Here is a 22,567-nt window from a genome sequence, read left to right as displayed (position 1 = left end):
CCCGCTCCGCCCGAGCCGCGCCTGCCCGTGCCGGTACCTGCGGGGCACCTGAGAGCGCAGCGAGAGAGCCGCTGCTGGTTGCGGCATCCCCATCCACGGCCGGGGCTCCTCCCGGGCAGCTCGCCTGCTGTCAGCCTTCCCAAATCACTGCGTTTGTTTCTTGTTAAAATACATTAAGGAAAAAAAAGCCAAAAAACAAACCAACAAACCCAATCCTATTGATTTAGAAAACAGTGTCGTAACAAGAAAACGTTTCCATGGATAAGCTGTTTTCAGGCAAGTGTCCCGATTAAAAAATAGAAGCGTCAAAAGTCATCAGTAGTGATGACAGTGAGTATAAATCACAAGCAGAATTTGATTTTTGCAGTAAGTAATGTGAGAGAACTGTATTTTAATACATTTGAGGTGCATTTCTAAAATATTCCCCCCCCCAATTCCATTAAAAGTCACCATTTTGTTCAGCCACGACTTTATTTATGATGGCCTGGGATGTGTGTTTTAAGATCTGCAGAAAAGTTCCTTTATGTTTTTAATGGTTTCATTCTATACCATAAAAAAAAGATGCATGATACGTTAGCTGGATATATGAAGATTTCTACAGAACAAAATACCTGGGAACATTCACTTTTTGAATAACTAAATCAGGCCAGCTTTGATCTAGTCTCTAGCTCCCCAGCTACCTAGATCCCTGTCCTGTCAGAAAAAGCTCTGGTGGACCCTGCCAGCTGCTGCCTCCCTGCTAGGAAAACCCAGCTCTGCAAGGTTTCCATCAGGAACTTCCAGTAAAATTCACACAGTCCTGAAGAATACCCAAACTGCATCAAATCAGTATTTCTTGCTGGAAATTTTTTTCTTCGAAGCATTTTCAGCCATTCCTACTGATCTTACCATGACTTAAATCCTGTGACAGGAGGTGTGTCTGGTGTGTGTGTCTGGTGACAAATCCTGTGTCTGGCAGGTCTGTGACAATTTGCCTGAAGAGCAACTTGCCTTTCTCCAGATTGCTTCCTGGGAGCCTAAATCCTGCTCCAGGCAGGGCCCAGTTCCCCAGGCAGGTGGAGCTAGCCCCTGCTAATCACAGAAACTCATTATAATAACTAGTAGACACCATTTAATTAAACAGTCTAATAGTTACTGACACTTTGCTTTTTCACCCAAAAAGCTCAGTGTGCTTCATCCAGCGTTATTTCTTTTTTCACATGTGCACCTATCACTGCAGGGGCTTTTATTGTCATTTTGCCAGAGTCCCCACGCAGTGCTCCACCTACCAGGACATGAAGAAGGCAGGGAAAGGCCATCAGGACAGACACACCTGAGGAAGTAAATCCAGCAGCCACTCTGCTCAGCAGCACAAGTCTTTCAGTCAAATCCCAGGAATGGGTTAAGTTGGTTTTCTGCTAGAGAGGCAATTCCATGACTTTGTGCCCTCTGTACAAGGATTGATTAGAAAGCTCCTATTGGACAAACATAATCAAAACAAGTAATTTTTATATCAAGTGACTAGCAGCAAATCGTGTTTTAAACACTTTTACTCAAGTTTTTATTAAAATTGATGTTTAAAAATTTCTTCTGAAATTGCAACATTGTGAAAATTTACAACAGCCGGGAAAGTGAAAATACCCAGTTTATGTTAAGTGAGTTTTGTTTCTTAGAGATAAAAAATACGTAATAAAAATGAAAAGGAAAGGCAGATGCATTTAAACTTAGTTCAATTTTAATAAATTTAAGGTTGTTATTGTAGTAGTAGTGTTGGTTAAGACAATTCTATCTTGAATGGTTCTCTCAATATATAACACTAAACCTTCAGTTCTGCTGTATTTACTACCCTCCAAGTTTGATTTTATGTGTAGCAGCTGACACTGAAGTGCTGATATCTTTGTGTTCAATTAAAGTAAGGAATAAGAAACACAAGAGTGTGTTTTTCACAGTCTTAAGTTAGAGTAATTCAAGACTCTTTTATGTTCTCCAGTTCCACTAAAACTCTAATGAGGGACTATGGTGCTCTACACTCACTAGCAAGTACTCTGTGCAGATCATCCTGCTCTTAGGATGATAACATTTGAAGTCATTTATTGATTCAATCCTGCTAGCAGAAGGGACCTGTACAGCAAAAGCTTTCACCTCCCTGCACTCTTACCCCAAACAGGTGATGAACGACAGGAATGCCATGGGGAGAAGCTCACTTTGCAGTTGCTGATCCTGCAGCATCATCCAGCAGTTCTCAGAAATCAGGGAAACTATTCAGCTGCTTAAAATAAAGGCCATGTTTAGTTGATGACCTTATTTTTTTGCTGCAGCAGTCGGTATGGCAGATAGGTAACAATAGTTGGGCAAACTGAAGTTAGTTGTTTTGGTGGAGAGCTCCTATGGCATTTCCATGGTATGCCAGTTCCAAATCAGGTTTTACTAGAAAATCCCTCTAATGTAGGATAAACCAAAACAGGAGCATTTTTTCTGTAACAGGACTCTCCATCACTTTGTACAAGTGACTTCCTTCCTAGGCCATGCTCGAGGGGGTGGTGGCAGGGAAAGCTCTGAAGTCCCCTTCCTGACTCCTGAGCACCTTCCCAGGTAAGCCAGGAGGAGTGTGGGAGAGTTTCTCCATTGGATGAAACCAGCAGAATTCCTCCTGAAGGGACAGCCATCTCTGTCATCTCTGAGTCCCATTCTCATACCCCACTGTTGCCCAAATCCCCCAGGTGTGAAAGCAGCTCTGAGCCCGGCGGGGACGGGCGGTGAGCGGTGGATGAGCGCCTGGTGCTTTGTGCAGACACCGTCACTCCCAGGGCTGCCAGTGCCAGACCTCTGCTGGTGTTGCTGAACTGTGTTTTACAGGAACTCATGAAATCCCCTAAGTGGTTCCAGCACTGTGTAGCTGATTACATTTAAGAATGTCTGTAAATTCTCCCTGTAATATTTTTAAATGACTAACAGCTCCTCTATTTGAATGACCAAAATACTTTCTAATGTCTGCTTGAGGAGCCTTCACTCCTGTTTGGAGTTAATCCACTCAGAAATTAGGGCAGTGCAGATTACCTTTGGAGAGGAGAAAGCTGCAAAAACTTCCAAATTTACACACACAAAGCATGTGGGATGAGACATACTTTGAGCTGATGTAAAAGCACTGTAACATACTTGATGTGACATGAAATTCCTACCATATTTAAGTAATATTAATCTCTCCCCTAAATCCTCTGGCAGAAATAAGTCTTGTTCAACACTCTATTCTTAGATTTTGTCAAATTTATTTTCCTTCTCATTTTTCTTTTAGACTGACATGTTTTTGTGGTCACAGGGGCCAATTTTGCTTCTAGTCACAGAAAATAAATGCTTTTGCACGTGACCCCTGTGGACATGGGGGGCTGGAGCAGACAGTGCTGTCACTCAGCACACTCTGGGGCTCAGGAGCCTCCCTGGAACCTGAGTATGCTGATGGCTTCTGCAAACTGCATTTTCTGTAGAAAATAGGTGAGGGTTGGAAGAGACTATTGGATATAAAGAGACTCAAAAAAGCAGAAGTAGAGAGATGTTAAAATGTTCATATCTCTGCTTCCAGCACAGTGACCTTCACTGTGGAGCTTCTATCTCAGAGCAGCTCATAAAAACAGGCTGGCAACTGCTACCCTGGTTGCCTTTAAATGTCACTGGTTTAACATGGAATCAAGAGGTACAATTGCCTTGTTTCTGCCTTCTCCCCATCCCCCAAATTCCAGTCCTGAACATGGCTTGTTTTGGGCCTGATCAAATATGAACAATGTATTTGTGTTCCTGGAAGGAGCTTGTAAAAGGTCATAAAAACTGCAAGTTCAAAGGGCTGGATTGTTTTCAATATACACCATGAATTTCCTATTTCCCATCTCCAAGCAGGGACTGCACTGCCTCGAAGCTATTGCAGGATCCAGGTGGTAGTCAGAAGTCTAACACAGTATCTGAGAAGGCACTGATTGATGAGGAAATTCAGGGTTAAACCTGGCAGACTGTGCTACCTCTTTGGTTTATTTATCCTTACTCTGGACAAGTGACATTTCTACCACAAAACTCCATTTAACTTTCCATGAAACTGATTAAGGTAGAAAGCACCATTTCTGCATTCTGGCCAGGCACAGTTCTCACTTCATGCAGCAAATACATTTTTAATTAACTTTAGTTTCTACTTTTTCTTTCTTATCTGACATTCTTTGTTAAATGATCTAACAGGATGAGACACTCATGCAGAAACATATGGAAAGAGAAGACAACATATTCATAATAATGCAACAAGATCTCACATTCTAGTATACCATGCTTACAACAAAATCAAAGACAGTCAGAAAGCCAGGTTATTCCACACTGTAAAATGTATCTGAAATTTATAGCATATAGCCTGTTTTAATAAAAGACATGATGCTGGCTGCCTAACAGGCAGGAGTATAAGATGGCATGAGAAGAAAACATATAAAAATTGTCATCTGTCAGGTTCATCAGCGCGTGGGGTTGGCATTTGGCAGCTCAACCTGCAGCAGATGGGAGCTGCTTCTCCTCCACTGCTCAGTGCAACCCCTGCATGTGAAAGGGATTGAGCAAATTTATTGGGAAGAGCTTGAATGAGGTGGATCACCCAGAGGCAGAGAGAGGAGTAAAAGCCAACTCAGCTCAGTCTTGCGAATTAGGAAAAAATACTCTGCTCTGCAGAACCATGCTAAATACAGGGTAGCAGCCAAAATTCCACGTTACCATGAGAAGCTCTGAGTCCAAGATGTCCCAGCAGTGCCAAACAGAATAGAGGTGATTTTTTTTGACTCTGAAATGTCTCTACCTACACACTGTGGTTTCTTCCTGGGAGTAAAATGTTTAAACTTGCACTGAGATCTTTATAAATGATATTAGATCACCATATCTAAGTCCAAGAGAGAGCACCACTGAGTTTGGCATTACCTTGTATTTCCCACTGTGCTCACAGATATTCATAACATTTCCCACATAAAAAAACCAACATATATTTGATCTCAAAGAACTCCCAGCACCTCATAAGGAAAGAAATCCATGTAAGAAACCAACAGACAAGATCTGCAGCAAATTCTTAAACACTTAGGCCTCTCAGTTCTGCAAGTGTTTCTGTGACCTGCAGTATAAATGTCTCAACAATCTCCAAATGCAAAGGGGGAGGAGATGTACCTGCTGTGCAGTATTATAAAGAAGAATATAAGTTTTCCCATGTGTAAAACCAGGGAGTTTGCTTTCCTTTTTAAAAAAGCTAAGATTGTTTCCTATACATTGTTTGCATTGCCAGGATCACATCATGCTGGGCTCTCCACTAGTACAAAGCTAGAAAATCTAAAGGATTAGAAATTCAAGTCACATCTTTCCAGTTCTTTGAGAGAGATTCAATGAATGACTGGAGAATTAGTATAATTACTGCTACATCACAGATACTAAGCAAATAAAGCCTGATTAAGTAGAGGTGGGGAAGTGATTTTTATTTGCTTAGGATACATTATTTATTTTTCTTTCCTTTTTTTTTAGTAATAAATATTTGATAAAAAATTGGAAGGAAAACAGTTGCCATTAGAAAGTCATCTCTTCCATCCCTCTGGTCAAGCTGAAGCTAAAGCTGGTAGAAAAGCTTTAAACATGGCTGAATGAGGTTTCCTGATGTGGCTGCCAGGTAGCTCAGAATTGAGCCACTGTGGGTGAGAGGAATCTGCTCCTGCAGAAGGCAGGGAGCAAGCTGAGTCAGCAGGATCTGAGCATCCTCTGCAGCATCATGACCTCTGATTCCTGGCCTCACCCAGGTACAGGGCCAATCTTCCTGTGCTCAGCACCAATTGTTTTAAAGTTTAACCCACAATACATTATGTTCTGTGGAGATCTATGTTTATAGAGACATGGTGTCTCTATATAGATACGTGGTATTCAGAGTTGCTTTAAATGACTGATAAGGTTCTCTGTATTAAATACCTTTATAAATGGTGTGTAAGCAGTGAGAACATAAGGGAATACTCCACGTGGATGTGGGTCACTGCAGCTGGCAGTTTGGGGTTTAAGTCCATAGCATGTCAATGTACCATGTCTTTGAATCATGGGTGAGTGACACAGAGAAAAGGTGTTGACAGTGTGAATCATGAAAGTCAAAATCATGACCTTTGTTAAATCAGTGTAGTCAGGAAATGTACAGAGATCCCATCTTCCCAATTAATACTAGAGCACAAAAGATCACAGTGCAAGGAAACATTCAAGTAAAACAAGTATCTTATAGCACATATAAAACACATACAACTTGGGAAATTACATTGGGTGCAAACGTGGACCGATGCACAGAAGGGCTTCCACATATTCAATAAATTTTCCTTTACAGATCAAGAAAACATTTATATTTTCTAAGGAACTGTCTGCAGCTGCTCTCTGCCTAAACCACAAAAACCTATCCACTTAATAAAAGAATGCAACACAACTCATTGAAGCCAACAGTCTCAAAAAGCATCCATTAATTTTGGATGCTTCTGGTTTCAGATGTCTCTCTTAATGAGCTTGAATGTAAACACGCTCTTAATAATTCTGCCAAAACTGAGCTAATAAGTCAATGTCTTCGTTTATCAAGTGAAACACCTGACCTCATGCTGTATGGATGAATCAGATGCCCTGACTTAATCATTTATATTACTTTTCCTTATATAAAAAAGAAAGAAAATTTGGCCTCGACTCCCCATTCTGTTCTCACTCCTCTCAGCAGCTGTAGCTCTGTGAGAAGGCCTGGATGGGGCAGCCTGACTGAGAGGGGCTCCCTCCACACCCCTCCCATCACAGCCTGCATTTGTGGAAAGCAGCAGGGAATGTGACAGGACAAGTGCTTTTCAGTGTGCAGATAACCCTTCCACTGACGATGTACCTCTTCAGTCTGGTGGTGAATCAACCCATTTCCCACTGGTTCAGAAGGACTCTGGGAGACCATGGCTCCCAAATGAGACCTGGAGTGACTCTTTGGTCCTGGCAGGGTCAATGACTCGCTGTCCCTGGTGCTCTCTGTAGTTACAAACTGCACAGTGGATGGATGTGGAGGAGTCAGTGCTGGGCTGGGAGGTGACACTGGGGAAGTTTGGAATAGCCTGTTGACATCAATATTTGATGGTAGGAAGGACTCAGACTGAGGAAAAATCCATTCAGAAAAAGGAACTGCTTATTCCCCAAGAGGAGGGAACTGGCCAGTGGGGGTGTATCAGGCAGAGGCTGGCACTCAGATGTGAGGGGCTGGTTCAGAGCTCCAGCCACTGACCCAGGAAACTGAGATGTGGGGGATGCCTCTCAGCTTCTGGCTGGCAAGGTTGGAACCCACTCCTGGCCAGGATGAATTTTCTCTTGGGTAATTTTCCTGCAGCCCATGGCCCTAAAGGAATTTTTTCCAAAGATGAGAGTTGCATAGTGCCAACAACATCCAGGAAGAGAAGCCTCTCCCCATTCTCTGAAGGGTTTGTGGCACTAGAAGACTTGGGGAGATACTGCCATAAGCAAAGGAATGAAGATGGAAACTAAAAGGCAGATTATTCTTGATTCCACATCCTTCATGTGCAGACTATGATGTTTTTTCTCAGTGTTCTCAGGGAAACAAGATTAAAAATAATTACTTCTCACCTCCCTGATCCCAGGATCTGAACTGGTTAACTTCTGACAGGTCATCCTTTCATACAGATTCTAGTAAGAAACACTAAAACCTAATCTCAGCAGCTCAGTTGGTAGGTGTGGATTAGAAGCTGTGCATTACAGTGTGGTAACTAATAATTTTCATCAGACAGAAGTTTGTTAGGTGCAAAAAGGGTGGTCAGAAAACACTGGCTGTAGACAAAGCCCAATACTCAGAAGAGATATTTAACATATGGGAAGATGGATTCTAGGAAATGCTCAGAAGAGTTTGACTTCTACAAAATTTTAAATAAGGTTTTGTCAGCTTAAAATAATAATGACCACCACAGAAATACACAAGTCCCAGCAATTAATCTACAAAAGCATCCTGGAAGAGTCTGAGACAAACTGTCTTCATTAAATGAGTCTTTAGAGGTGAGCAAACAGCTCCAACAAAGAGTTTCATGGACAAATAGTTCTATTTGCAGGCTTTCAGAAAAAGCTGCAACACACATTTGTTCAAAGTGGCTGCTGCTAGGGATAAGCATGTGTCTGACTTCAGGTGCTGCTCCATGAAAGCTCTCCTGTCGGGAGGCTCATTTGGGGGTTAACACGTAGATACCAAAACTCAAACACAAAAACACGTTTATCCCTTCCTGGTCTCTCATCTGGGTGAGAATCCTGATGCTTGGGTGTGACTTTGCTCTGACTTAGACCTTCTGGACAGTGACAAATATTGAGCAGAGTGCTTATTCCTCAAGCTGCCCTCCAGTCACGTGCAGCTCACTGCAGGCAGCCATTCCAGCGGGGAGCAGCTTTGCAGGTGGGTCGGGAAGGCTCCATAGCATGCTGGGGATGAGTTTGGTGTCTGGGACTCAGGCTGTGTGGGTGACATTTGTGAGGCTCTGCAGGGCAGTGGTCTCAGTGCTGGGGGTCTGTGGTTCCAGCCCAGCTGTGCCCAGGAATGTCCTGGCCAGCCCAGGACCCAGAGCCTGCTCACAGCCTCACCTGCCTTCAGTGCAGTGCATAGGCAGGGGGAAGATAAAGGGTTCATGAGCAGAAAGCAAACAGTTACAACTTTATAAAAATTCTAGAATTCAAATGTTTACAGATGCTTAAATATTAAGGCTTTCACTTCACTGATATGAGATTAATCCACCACGTAAAAATAGACATTTGTTTAAATAAATTGGCCACACTGCTAGTTAGAGAATTCCATTGTTCAGAAGGTCTGCCTTGTTTTGATCTTTTTTAGGAGGTAATCCTCATAATACTGTATAAAGTTGACCACAGTATGTGTTGTCTCTTAGAGCTCAGCTGTGATCCTGCCACCACTCACTAATTTTGGCTGCTGTGGAATTCAGGTTTTCAGGAGGAAAACTGGGAAGAAGTTGTAAAGATGTTAACTGTGGTGATAACCAGAAGGGATTCAGCCACAATACTGTTAGCAGATGAACACTGTGAGGGCAAATCTAAGCACTGATTGAGTTTTCTATCCCAGCAAAATCAGTGTTTTAATTCAAGCTGGGTGTGCATTTGCAGTCTGTTCCACTGCTCCCAACTCAAACCACGTGGAAGTTCAGTCTGTTCCCCAGCTTTATTATTCTGTGTATGAAAGCTCGACATGTGACGTTTTCTGCATTTATCTATTTTTATTTCACCTTCCTCAGCAGTAGAGCCTCCCCAAGCCGTGCTTTACACCTCAGAACAACTCCATGGGCCAGATGGTCGCTGTAGCAGGCAGGGAGAGATGTCAGAAGTGCGCTGGTGTCCCTGGGCACTGGCAGGGACACAGGGCTGAGCACACCTCTGCACGGGCACAGTGACCAAGAACAGCCCTCTGGGGACACCCCCTGTGCTGGAGAGGGGCTGCTCTGTCGCTAGAGGACACAAAATGATTCACACAAACACCTCTCCGTGTCAGAACAGAGAAAACTGTGCCTTTATTCTCTGACTCCAGTATTTACAGATTCTTGACAATGAACAGGGATTGGATAATTAAGTTACCACCTTCCCAAGCACACTGGTCAAGGGAAACGTCCATCCAAAGATGTTTCTTAGAAGGAATGTGATAAACAACTTATATTTATAGGTCTTTCATGGGAAAGTAATTAAAACTATGAAAACATTATCAGAAAGTTTAATTTTCAGGGCGACATTGCTCTGCCTGGTTGTTCTGCTGAGACCAGCTCCTGAAAGCCAGAATCTCACCAAAATGTGTTCTAAAGCCAGCCCCCCACCCATGAAAATGTTTTCTGTGCTTTCTTCCTGTATGGCACACATGGCTTCTGCTATAAACACCATCCCCAGTGTTTCAAAGAAAGCTGTGAATGGGAAACTTCTAGTTGGATTTCAAATCATAGCCTCACCATGCTTCATCTTATCCTGATTACCAGGATTACATTATCTGCTTCACAGAGTATCCTCTTATGGGTGATGATTCCTCTCTGCTGCTTATGATTTTCTACAAAACATTCCCTCTTCAGGAAAGGTTTCTTTTAAAGTCCAACTTCATGGCCTTGTTTTGTGGATTAGAAAAGCCAAATCAAATCAGCAGGACGGGTGGGCTGATGAGACTGTGGTGAGGTACATGGCAGTGAATCACAAGGTTATTGAAAATTCCCATAAAAACAAGCAATTTTGTTTTGCATTAGGAAGCTCTTCTGCTGTCTGTAGGTCCTCTGTCAACATGATGCCATCAAGTCAAAAGCAGATCTGTGGAAAGCAGAGGCCTGAAATTGGTGATGGCAATTATGGCTAAAAGGACACAGGCAGAGAGGCCAGGGTGACCTCCCCAGCACTCCAAATCCTCCAAAATATCTCACTTTTTCAGGGTAACATTAATATCCAGAGATGACTAAGAAAAGCAGGTAAACTTCTCCTCTAATGTGACTACTGTAACAATTTATGTTTTTAAGATACTATCATAATTAATGAGTTTTTCCTTCCAAGATCCTTTTTGTTGTTTTGGCTGTACTTGGATCAACTTATATATCCAGCCACAGCTGCTGGCAGTTCTGGCAGTTATTTTTGACCTTTTCCTGAGAAATAGCTGATAGTTTTCCAGACTCTTTGGCTAATGGTAGACTTCAGGCTAAGACTAAAATGTTCATCTGATTGCATTTGAACTTGTGGCTTACTCAGGTAGGAAAAAACAAGTTGCACTTTTGACAGAGACCCGCTTCCAAAAATATTGAGCAAGTGCTTGGGCTACAACTTTCTGTGCTATTGAGTTGTATGGCACAGAGAATTTGACACAATATTGCACACACACTGAAAACCACCTTTGTAGTTTATGAAATGTTAATACCATAGCATGAATTTCTATAGATGGGTGATTAGAAATTATGGCCTGTAGAAGAGGTCTTATTTATAAAGCTAAATTTGTTGAAAAACCTAATTATTATCCTTTTAGTCTACAAATATATTAGCCTATCATTTTTTTTTAAATTCTCCAAAGTTATTGATAGGCTTTAGTATAACCTTGATAATATATGAGGGCATTTTACACAAGTAAATGTTCTGGATGTGGTGAATCCACTGTTAATTATAAAAATGTCTGCTTACAAATCTGGGATAGCACCTGTCATAAAACTCTTCTTTATCTAGCTCTGCCTACATTCTGTGCAGCTGTACTTTGCCATTGCACTCAGAATAAATAGGAGTATGCTGCAGTACAAGTTAATGAATAAATGACAAATTACTAAAAATGTCTGACCAAATTATTCAATCTCTTCATCATGAATCAGAAATTCTACTTATGTTTCTTCATCATCTGCATTTGCTTGTGTACACTCCCTCAAAGCATGCTTTTTAGTTATCACTGTTATTACACACTTTAATGGTTGGTTAGATTTGTCAGATTTTTGCAAATTCAATGAAATGCCATGAAACACAGTGTTGTTTCTGCAGAAGAATTATTTTTTTCCACATTTGATTTGTACTGGTGTTTAGAGAGAGGGGAAAGGAAGGTGTTCCTGATACCACATGCTCATGCTGCCAAGCAGAACACCAAGAATCTTTTCTGTTTTGGACTCAGTGAAGGTTTTGGTTTTATCCCTGTCTTTGGACTGGAGGTTTTGTGAGTTGAGTTTAACAATCTTGGTGAAGAAACTGTACCCTATCTCCAGGACAAAGAGCCATGTAAACCTTTGGTTTAGTTAAACAGTAGTGGTGGGGATCCATTCTTTGATAAGGACCTTGTGGAAATACCAGCTTGGAGTGGCATGGAGAGTCTGTTATTTCCCCCCAGCTGCTCCCTGTCATTAGTCACCTCTCGTGACTGATTATCTGGAATTCTCTGGCAGGTGCTTGATGGGCACTGTAGCAATTGTGTTTGAAAAACTTGCCTTGCTTGTGCCCATAATTGTTTCTAGAACTTTGGCTGATGCTTTTCTCCTCAACCCAAGAAGTAAATTTTTCTTCCGTTCCTGTAACAAGCCCAGATTACATTTTATATAAATGTTATTACTGCCATTTGTTCTGATTGGGAGGTGCTGGAATCGCCTGCTCATGGATTTGAATGGCTCCTTTCCCCAACATCTTAGCAGGAAATGGCTTTCAGGGCTCCAGATATTGGCTAGCTCCCACTAGGGCCTTCCTCCAGCTTAGGATGAGCCAGGAATTCACACAGATGCATGTGTGGAGCTGTAGCTCCTGCCTGCAGCAGAGAGGGTTAACACACCCAGTGTACCTGAGCAGGTGGGACACAGCAGGTGGGGACAGACAGATTTAGGTAATTTCTTCCAAGCTGTTATACTAAAATTGTGTATTTTTAAGCAGTGGTTTTTATTCTTTGGAATCACCCACAGTAGACAGCTAACAATCTCCATCCTCAGGAAATGGAAAGGGAAAAGCCCCTGGGATGGAGAAAGAGAACTTCAAAGTCTTCATTTCAGCTCCTTCATCCAATGCTCCTTTTCACATAACAGTATCTAATCACAGCATATATTAATCAGCTCTGCCTCTGGGTCATCATTTCCTGTGTTCTTTGACCCTCTGCAGATGAGAGCCTTTGCACCTTTCCTGGGGATGGACGCTGCTCACTGGTGCTGCTGAAGGCAGGAATGGACCTTGCTCTCCTTTCCCATGGTCATCAGCTGAGTGTGTTTTTATACCTTATTGAAATGCACAAAAATGCACTCTCCAATTTGACAAAACTTCCAACTAATTACAAAGTACTTTTTGCAATTTCCTATGTAATATCCTTTTGAAAGTTGCCCTGTTTTCTTTCACTTTGAATGCGTATTTGGAGCAGGCAGATTTGTAGGCACACAATGAGAAGCTGATTTTGAAAAGAGGTAAATAAATTGCACTGGCTGGAAAAGGGTTTCTTGCTGCCCTTTTATTATGATGTGCGCAGAACTTGCTACAAATTCTTTACTTTGCATTTCTATCACAAAGATAAATGAAATTGTCAATCCTGTTCACATTTTCTTTTGATGGCTATATAAAAGTAACAGCCAGGGTGCCAAAAAAAGCCTTCATTAATTCTTCTATTTATTAAGGTGAGAGGAGGACTATTTTGCAAACAAAGAAGAATAAACAAACTGTGGTGAATGTCTGCTGTTTTTATAGAGAACATACCTTCTTTATTCCCAACTTTAGAATGACTTTGAGCAGTTTTAAGATAGATAAAAAACTTCTTGATTTCAGATTTCTGTAGCTTTATCTCAGTATTCACCACCGCAGCACTACTCAGGATAAGTGAAATGTTGTATGGTAATGTTGAAATTTAATCCAGGGAATAAGACTGCACTTTAAAAACAGGAAAATTCTGTACTTGCTCCACAGAGATATCTGATATTAAGAAAAAAAAAAATCAAACAAAAACTAAACAAAAACCACCCCACTCTTCTTTTTTATATGTGATAGATATAGATATCAATGTCATTTCTTCAAACCATCTTGGGAAAAAAGCCCTCATAAATCACATTTATTAGGAGTACTCTGGAGCAGAACAAGCCCTGTGTGCTGCCACAGAGGCTGCAGGGCTGCCTGTGCCCTGGCAGCACACCAGGCTCCAGGGGACAGCAAGGTGGAACAGAGCTCCAGCTGTGCCCCAGCTGTGCTCCAGCTGTGTCCCCACGGCACTGCCAGACTGCTCAGTGGGGCTGGGGACAGAGCAGGAGGAATGGGGAGGGCAGAGAGCCCCGTGGGGAGGCAGCAGAAAGGGGAAAGCTGGATGCTGGGGGAAGGTCACCCCTCTGAGATGGGCATCAGGGGAACGAGAGTTGGGGCTCTCAAAAAGCAAATGGAAGGACCAAATTATGGCTTCTGTGTAGATGGGGGTAAATCTGCCTGCTGGGAGGGTCAGTTCTAAGAAATGTATGTGGACTTTGGCCCTTTACTTTTTTCACAGCATTGTCTATTTTATTTTATTTTATTTTATTTTATTTTATTTTATTTTATTTTATTTTATTTTATTTTATTTTATTTTATTTTATTTTAATTTTATATTTTATTCTTTATATTTTATTTTATTATTTTATTTTATTTTGCTTTATTTTACTTTATTTTACTTTATTTTACTTTATTTTACTTTATTTAATTTATTTATATTTTATTTTATTATTTTATTTTACTTTATTTTATTTTTTTATATTTTATTTAGTTTTTATATTTGCCCCTATAGATTTCTCATTATTGACAGAGGACTGGGTTTCATTAGATTTTGAGAAAACAGCAAGCCCCAAGAGAGAAATAAATCTTCAGAGACTGATAATTAAGATGGGGAGAGTTGAAAATCACACCGAGTTTAGCAGTATCATTGTAAGTTTCCCATCCTTCCTGGGAAGTATTTGAGCAGAAAGTTTGTAAATGTCCAGGTGTGGAAGAAATCTCTTCCTCTGAGGGATAAGGTGAGGGAAATAATTCCCTGAACTCCACGAAACAGGATCAAGTCTAAATTATCACACCAAAGTTGTCTTTGTCCTTCCTATGAGCTGCAAAAGGTCTCAGGACAATTCGTCCTGCCTTTTTTATTGTTTCAGTGTGGAGTTTAAAACCCCTGACCTTTTATCACATCTACTTAGCTCTATATCCATAGCTCAGGAAAAAAATTAAAAATGAGATGGATACTTTGTGTTTGGCAGAGAAATGCAGTACTAATTCATTTTCTGGCTACAACAGCCCAACTGTGTTTAGTTTTTCCTTCCTGCATTCACATCTAAATCTGCCTCCTCTCTCCCACTGCTCCTCATACACATTAGCATCTATATGTGTTTATGTGTCAGGGAAGATCTTCAGAGCCTTTTTTGATTACACTTCTTTTTAGTATAGAATATATAGGATGCTCTGCAAAGGTTAGAGTTTTTGGAATATAAAACTCTTTTGCTTGTTTAGACGTGGTTCAGCCTGCTCTAAACGTGACCATAAAGCATTCATTGCCAGACACTCAGAGGCCACAAAGCATGATATTGACTCTGCTCCTGCTGCAGCTGCATGTGATGTTATTCACAGCCAAAGCCCCAAGCCATCTTTCTACTCCACTTTGAAGGAATCACTCTCTTTATCAGTGAAGGAAACAAGCAGCTTGTCTGCTACAACATTCAGAAACCTCCCCTTCCATCTCCTTCCCTCCCTTAGCTACAATATGAACATCAGATATGGGAGAAAAATAACACCGTGTTTCCCGATGCAATTAATTTTACAATGGTTCAACTTTAACACCTTTGGACATAAGCACAAATGGGAGGAAAAATTAAAGCTTAGATTCACAAAGCCATGAAAACTGCAGTAAACATCCAGTGAAAAAATGTTTCCTTATCATCTGCAAGCAAAGGATTTAGCCACTGGGAGATGTTTTAAAACCAATTATTTTAAAACCTACATAAACATTATTTCTGATTCCATGGGAAAAATAATATCCAGTTCCAAAGGATTCAGGAAAACCAGGCATAAAAGCTTGAGATCTTACTTGAAAACAAGAGGTATCTGAAAGTGCAGCCTTCCCTAAGGAAGCCACAATTTAAATATCATATTTTAGACAAAGCAGAAATACAAAACTCAAAACCAACCCACACCTGGTATCAAACCCAGCTGTTTTTAAGGATTAGCCCTAGGTTTTTATGACAGCGTGTTTTGACAGATATGGTGCCATCCTCCTGCCATGCTGGGGACCCTGCCTTTGCCAGCTCCCTGTGCAAATGCTCTGCTGGGGTGACAGAGAACGTGGGGTACATCAGATCAGCCTCCAGCTTGGAAGCAGAGACATCCCTCTGTTTGTTTGCACAGCCCAGCATTAAAAGAAGCTTTCAGTGTGGTGAAAATGTCAGTATGCAAGGGCTGAGTCCCTGGAGCTTTCCCAGCTAGATTGCTTTTTCTCTCCACCCCTTCACCCTTGGCTTATTTTTTTTTTTTTCCTTTTCATTTTGGATTTTTTTCCCCCATGACACTTAAAAATGATATAAATATTATGGGCTGGGTTCTGGTCTCCTGAAATAATAATACTGAAGCAGCAGAGGTGTCTGTGTTTAAGACCACAGGACTCTCTCCAGCCGCTTGGCTGAATGTTCTTTGCTATGCAAAGCTCTGCAATATTTCCAGTAGTGCCTTATAATGTCAGCCTTGGAGTATGATAAGGTATCTCTGTGGTTTCATATTGCATCAAGTGGAAATCCAGCATACAAATGACTTTCTCGGGAATATTCTACACAAAATTATTGAAATTTTTAAGCTGTTTCTGCTTTTATTGAAGGAGTGAAATAGATTATATGGTACTGAAGCATTTTTAGCAAAGTTTTTACTTTTTCAAAAGATCATTTAATTGAGGAGTGTTATATTTATGGACTATCATATATTTGTGCTCCTGTAAATTCCCCTCCATCACCCAAAAGAAAGGGCAGTACATCAGGATGATCAGCAAAAATCAGATCTGTTTAGTAATAATGCTGTTTTCAGACCATGCAACTACCAGCCCATGTGAGATTTCCCTGGAATATCACTCTCTTGCCTGCAGAATGGTTTTGTACCTGATGTTCAATCATTATGTTCATTAGTGGGGAAAAATCCTTCAGGAGTATCACTCCTTCTAAAAAGCCATATGCAATTGTGTGGCTAAAAAGCAGAAATGTCTTTAATTATATCAACCATGCTTGCAAATTGAAGGCATAATAACCCATCTGCATCTGTGTAAATCAGGTATCAGGCCTGAAGTCAGCATTCATTTGTGTACATCTATTTAAAAAATAAAGGAATAAAACACATGCACAAGCATAATGTTTAGAGTTTGTGATAGATTGGAATGATATCAAAAGGTCTCAGAACAGTAAATTAGTGATATCACAGAAACAGAAAATCATGGGAGATGCTAGATGATGGCAAGGAGAAAGAGGGAAATTTACTTCCACATTTAGAGACTTTTCTCCACAAAAACAATATAAATATTCTCACTCAACCCCTCACTTTACCAAGGCTTAGGAATATCTTAAAACTGGAGTACAAAGCTGGTATCCTTCCCTGAGAGTCAAAATATCTCAGGAGAGCTTCCAGTAGCAGGCATCAATATGTTCATTTAACTTTCTGCTCCAGATCAGACTTCAGATTCTGGCAGGGAGCAATACTCCCTCATTTTAGATGTAAAATTAAAATTTACATTAAAAGAGTTTAAACATCTATAAGGAACATCTGGAAGTCTTTTCCCAAACACTGAATAAGCAAAGGCTCCAGGACTGGCTCCTTTGTTCATGTGTATTTGGTTAAAATATACAACAGCATGGGTGTCAAACAAATGGATGTACTTGAAAGAGCTACAAGGAATTACAAAAGACTCTTGCTCTCTTTACATCAGCTCTGTGATGCTTCCTGCTCCCGCCTCTTGTTGAAGCTGCTGTTGTAAACAAACAAACAAATCCCAGAGCTGTGCAGAGGATGTTGGAAGCATCACCAGCCACGGCAGGGGAATAAATCCAGGCATCCTGACACTGGAAAGGAACACACACGTGGTGAGTGTTTGTGGAAGCTCTGACAGGGCACGGTAGCAAGGACTGTGTGAGCAGAGCCAGCTGGTCTCAGGACGCTTCTCAGGACTTGTGGAGCTGCTGCTGTGATTAGCAACAGTGCAGTAAAATCCTTGCACTTAAACAGCGGAAAACAAAAGAGTTTGTAGGAGAAAATAAACTTCACAACTCCAAAAGTATTCTACAAATACTGGGTCATTTCCTGCTGTCCTGATTTATCCAAGCACTCAGGCCTTGGCTAATCTGAGAGTAGCCCTGTCTACAGCCAGAGCTGGTGCCAGTCACAGACATTTCAGCTTTCTCTGCTCCCCTTTGGGAATTCACTGGGAAGCTCCATTAAGGGCTTATGGTCCAGTGCAGAAAATGCACAGGGAGTAGAGAGTTTCCCCCCACACAGATTTAAACCCTGGTTCTGTGTGTGTTAGCAATCAGTAATCTTGTCCTGCTAGTGCAGTTTGTATTTTGTAGTGCTCATACATCTAATGGTAAAGTACATTTGGTTAATGGATCTGTGCCAAAGAGCACAGGAATGTAAGTAATTCTTACAAAGAAAACTTCTAAAAATAGTGCTGCTTCTTCTAAGAGATGCAAAGGGACATTACTGATTCAGGGTCATTGCTTTCTCTCCCATTGGGACCATTTCTGTGCTTGGGGCTGGGCAGCCTGGGCTGGAGGAGACAGAGTTTGGGCTGAGGACAGAGATTAGGGGAGCACATTCAATAGTGACACGAGACCTGGAGGAGCTGAGTGCTGATTCTTTGTCTCTGGGTTCTTATGTCAAAAAAACAAGGAGATCTTTCTCTTTTGTTCTCTATATATTTGTTTTCCTTTTTTTTATTTTTATTTTTTAATGTTTGTCTGAAGGAAAATCTAGCTGGTCTTAGACCAATTAGTACTTCTGCCTGTGGAAGCTCTTGGCAGCATACAGCATCAACAACAGCAGATATGTTCAAAACATAAAGCTGGTCATTCCTGTGCTTTCATCTTAATTGGTGCTTTAAATCTAACACTGTATTAAATATTAAAATAATGCTGGAAAGAAAAGTGTGGGTTTGGGGGTTAAAATATCTTTTATTTCCTATGTTCTTTTCAGAAAGTTATGGCAATTATTTTTATAGTGACAAGAAGTTTATTTGACTTAATTTATAACAGAAGATTAAGTTCCCAGGGAAAAAAAATACTGTAATGTACACAAGTGGAAAAACAATGCCAGCATTTCCCTACATCATTAAAAGAACTTCCTTATCCTTCTGTGGGACAATTGTGTCCTGGAATGTGTGGTAAAACTTAAGGTACAACTAAAATGTGGGGCACAACCAAGGGTCAGACATCTACAGCCAACTCACAGCTCTAGAAATTCCTTCCCCCACCTCCTCCCCAAAATAGTTCTATACTGGAAAGTCTCTAGGTTTTCTCCTTTATAATTAATTTTTAGAAATTCTTTTAAATTAAGTTTAGCTGTGAACTAATGGAAATAAATTATCTATGAAGTATATCATGGTGGTCCTGGTCTCGCAGTCTGCAGTGCGATGATAAATGACCAGCGTCGTAAAATAGCTGTTAATAGGTTTTAAAGCCAGAGGGGAAAATTGTGATCATCTAATTCTGACCTCCTGGTGCCTGGACACCCCCCTGTAACTTCTGCATCAGGGCCACAGCTGCTCACGGAGTGCCAGGACATTTTTCAGCCAGACATGCCCAGCAGCCCCTTTGGAAAGAGTGAGATGGGCTCTCACCTGGTGAAAATCAGAATGGTCACAGCAGCATGTTACACCACAAGGAAATCTGCTCTGCTGCTTTCGTTTTTTATGGGACCATGAATCCTGTTCTCCTCCCTGACAGTGCCATTCTCTCTTTGCCTGAGCTCTCTCCCTCTTAAGCTTTCCTATTGCTCCTGTATCTCCACCCCAGCATGCTGAGCACAGCTTTCCCCTCTGCAGACTGCCCTTTCCCTCTCGTGGGCACTGTGTCCTCTGTGCTGGCTCTACCAAATCCACTTGTTGGCACTGCATTTTAGGGACTGACATCAATATCTTGCTCATGACAGCTCAGTCTCTTTTCATCCATTTGGGGAATGCTTCACTGATTATAAGGAAACCATGAGCAGAGAGAAGGGATAAATTACTTAACCAATCCTCTCCCAGTGACTTTGTTATGTCTGCTTTCAGAATTGTGAGCGCCATAACTCTCTGATTTCAAGGTTTGTGCTCTAATCAATTACTTCAAGATAGGAAACAAAGATTTTTGTTCAGGTTGCTGTATTTTCCTGCCTGTATTTCCACATCCAGGAGAAACTCCACAAAGTAGAGTTCATGGCTGGCAGTGCTGATCATTACTGTTCAGAACTGCTACACTTTTCTCCTACTTAAAAAGTTTTAATGCCCTGAAGGTTTTGAAGCTATTTTTTTTACTAGAAAAAATCCAAAATGGAGTTTGAGTCCCGAGAATTGACAGTTTTGATTTGCTCAACACCATTCTTTATATTTGTACAGGCACTTTTCACCCTGCTGGGGCAATGTCTGCCAGCCCGGACTATCTATGATTCCTATTAAATAAATACACAACTAACTAAGTAAACAAAGGAAATGTACAGAGAGAAGATTACCAGGTCTTGTTCAAAGCCAGACTCATGTACTGACAGACAGTGGCAGGAGAAAGATCAGATTGGGCTCCACTGGCTGTCTCTAAGAGCTCTTCCCAAACACCAGGGGATCACTGAAAGAGAAGCAATATCTGAAAACTCACCTGAAAGGCCCTTGGAAATGCCTGCAGTATTTACTCAGTGACATGGGCTCCTGGGCAAGTGCCAGCAAACACCAGTGCATGGAGCAAAGGGAAGTCACTCTTCTTCTGGCTTACTCTGATCAAAAAGGATCAAAAGTGGGGTGATCAGAATTCATTCTTGAAGGTGGCTTTTCTGGTTAGCACTGTACAATGCCCATTACAGCGCTGTCAAGACTTGAGGATGTGAAGGCATAAACCAGATTTCAAGCCTGAAGAGCAAAATAAATTACTTGGCTTGGGCAGATGGAAAAGGACACTTCTCAGCTGTCTAGCAAGCCAGGAGCAGAGTTTAGTCCAGTGAGAACAAAAATAGCCCAATAAAACCTACTGGCTGCAGCAGTACAGATGGCTTGTACCATCTCCTAAGCCATTTACTTTTAGAAGCTGAAAAATGGCAGCGCTGAAATTTTAGGTGAACATTCCACTGCAGGTGATCACTGTAGTGAGAAGTGTTAACTCAGGCTCAGTGTTTCAACACCTCACTCTCCTGCCTCCTTCTCTCCCCAAAAGACCTTAAACCAAGCCAGGGCTTCAGCACCCCAGGCAGGAGCACTAACTGTAGGGATTCATTTCAAAATCTTACAGTACTTTGTTCCTGCCCTCAGAAACAGTTGCTGATTATCACTTTGACAAATATTTACTGTTTTCTGATTCTTGAATAGAATATATTATGAAAATCTCCATATGCCCAGGCACAGCTTGACTTAGCGGGCGAAAGACGACGACTCTATTTTGGATTCACGCTGCTGAGAGAAGAACACTTACTGTATTGAATTCATACCTCATTTAAAATTGCCTTTACAGATAATAAATCCAAATGTTCCTTTGATAATTATTCTGTACTAAAATTAATGCCAAATAATGTGCAAGCAAGCAGGCAAGCCTTTATGGGTATGATTACAGCATTTACTTCTCTTTGGGAACTGCTGGAACTGTCTACATAAATAATACCATGCCATTATCCTTAAAGCAGCACATTTGTTTTACAATGAGCCCTTGCCGGGGGAACTTCTCACATATATACTATTGAAGCTTTCTGTGCACCTTAATCATCTATCATATCCTTTAAGGAAAGATCCCTTAGAAGAGAACTCTTTTTTTCCCCCTCCCCACTACTGCTTGACATAAAACCATAAAGGTTGCTAGGAATACTGGAAACCCTCCCTCCCTTCTAAAAGACAATTTATCTTCTTTATTCATTCTGCTTGAATGCCTCTGTAGCAAAAGAAACTTTTACTGTGCTTTGCCTGAAATTCACATAGGTTCATATGTTAGAAGTGCATGGTGAACTGCCAGAGTTTCAGTGTCCCTCCCAGCCTGATGTGTTTGCCTCCTTCCCTGCTGTGCTGTAGCCCCTTCTTTAATTTTGGGGCTTTTGAGGGCACTTGCACTAGCATGGAGAAGTACCACCTGCCTGGGGCACTGCCTGTTGTGCATTTGGCTCCTGAACCCTGTGTGAAATCCATCGGTCGAGACAATTCCTGTGCCCAAAGAACGCAGTTGACAAATTATAACCTCAGCCTGTTTGCTGCTATCAATGAATTCTAGGTCAACAGCCATATTTTGTGCTGATGTCAAATAAGCACTAGGAATTGTGAGATAACAGCTTAATTACAAGCTGGAGGGACCTATGCAGCACCCAGTCCATGAAATTACTGAGCTGCTCCTGACTAACACTGGTATCAGAAAACCAAAAATACATGGATGAGGAAAAATGGCAGTTTTGTTGCAGAATGCTACTGAGCAGCCATTACACTCTAATCAGAAACTTTAAAAGGAAAAGCAGGAGTAACTCAATTCAGAGGCCTTTTACTGTCAATTACACCAGACCTTTTCTTATTCATTTTGCTGAGCAGCTCCTGAGTGATTCTGATGGAGTGAAATCACAAGTACTGCTCGCCAATGCAGCTGCAGCTCTCCCAATTTCTGCATATGGACACTTCTTGCAAGTCAAAATGGGATCTGATAAATTATGAAACAAGGACTTCAAAATTCAGATCGCATTATGAGTGGATTTATATGCTTGGGTCCTTCCTTCCCTAGAGAGACAAGTTGGAAATTGAAGTTGGATGATATACATTTGAGTGTATTTTCTCTTCCAGGGTTCCTCAGCAGGTGAGGTGTCACTGCCTGCCTCTGATAGGCTCCTGTGCACTGTTCTCTAAATTATCAGGCTCTTCTCTGCTCTGCAATGGAAAAGGAAGATTCAAAAACTCATCATGGACAAGGGA

This window comes from Parus major, chromosome 11 (genome assembly GCF_001522545.3).
Source record: "Parus major isolate Abel chromosome 11, Parus_major1.1, whole genome shotgun sequence".
NCBI lineage: Eukaryota > Metazoa > Chordata > Aves > Passeriformes > Paridae > Parus > Parus major.
The sequence above is the reverse complement of the archived record's forward strand: the minus strand, read 5'-3'. Positions refer to the sequence as shown.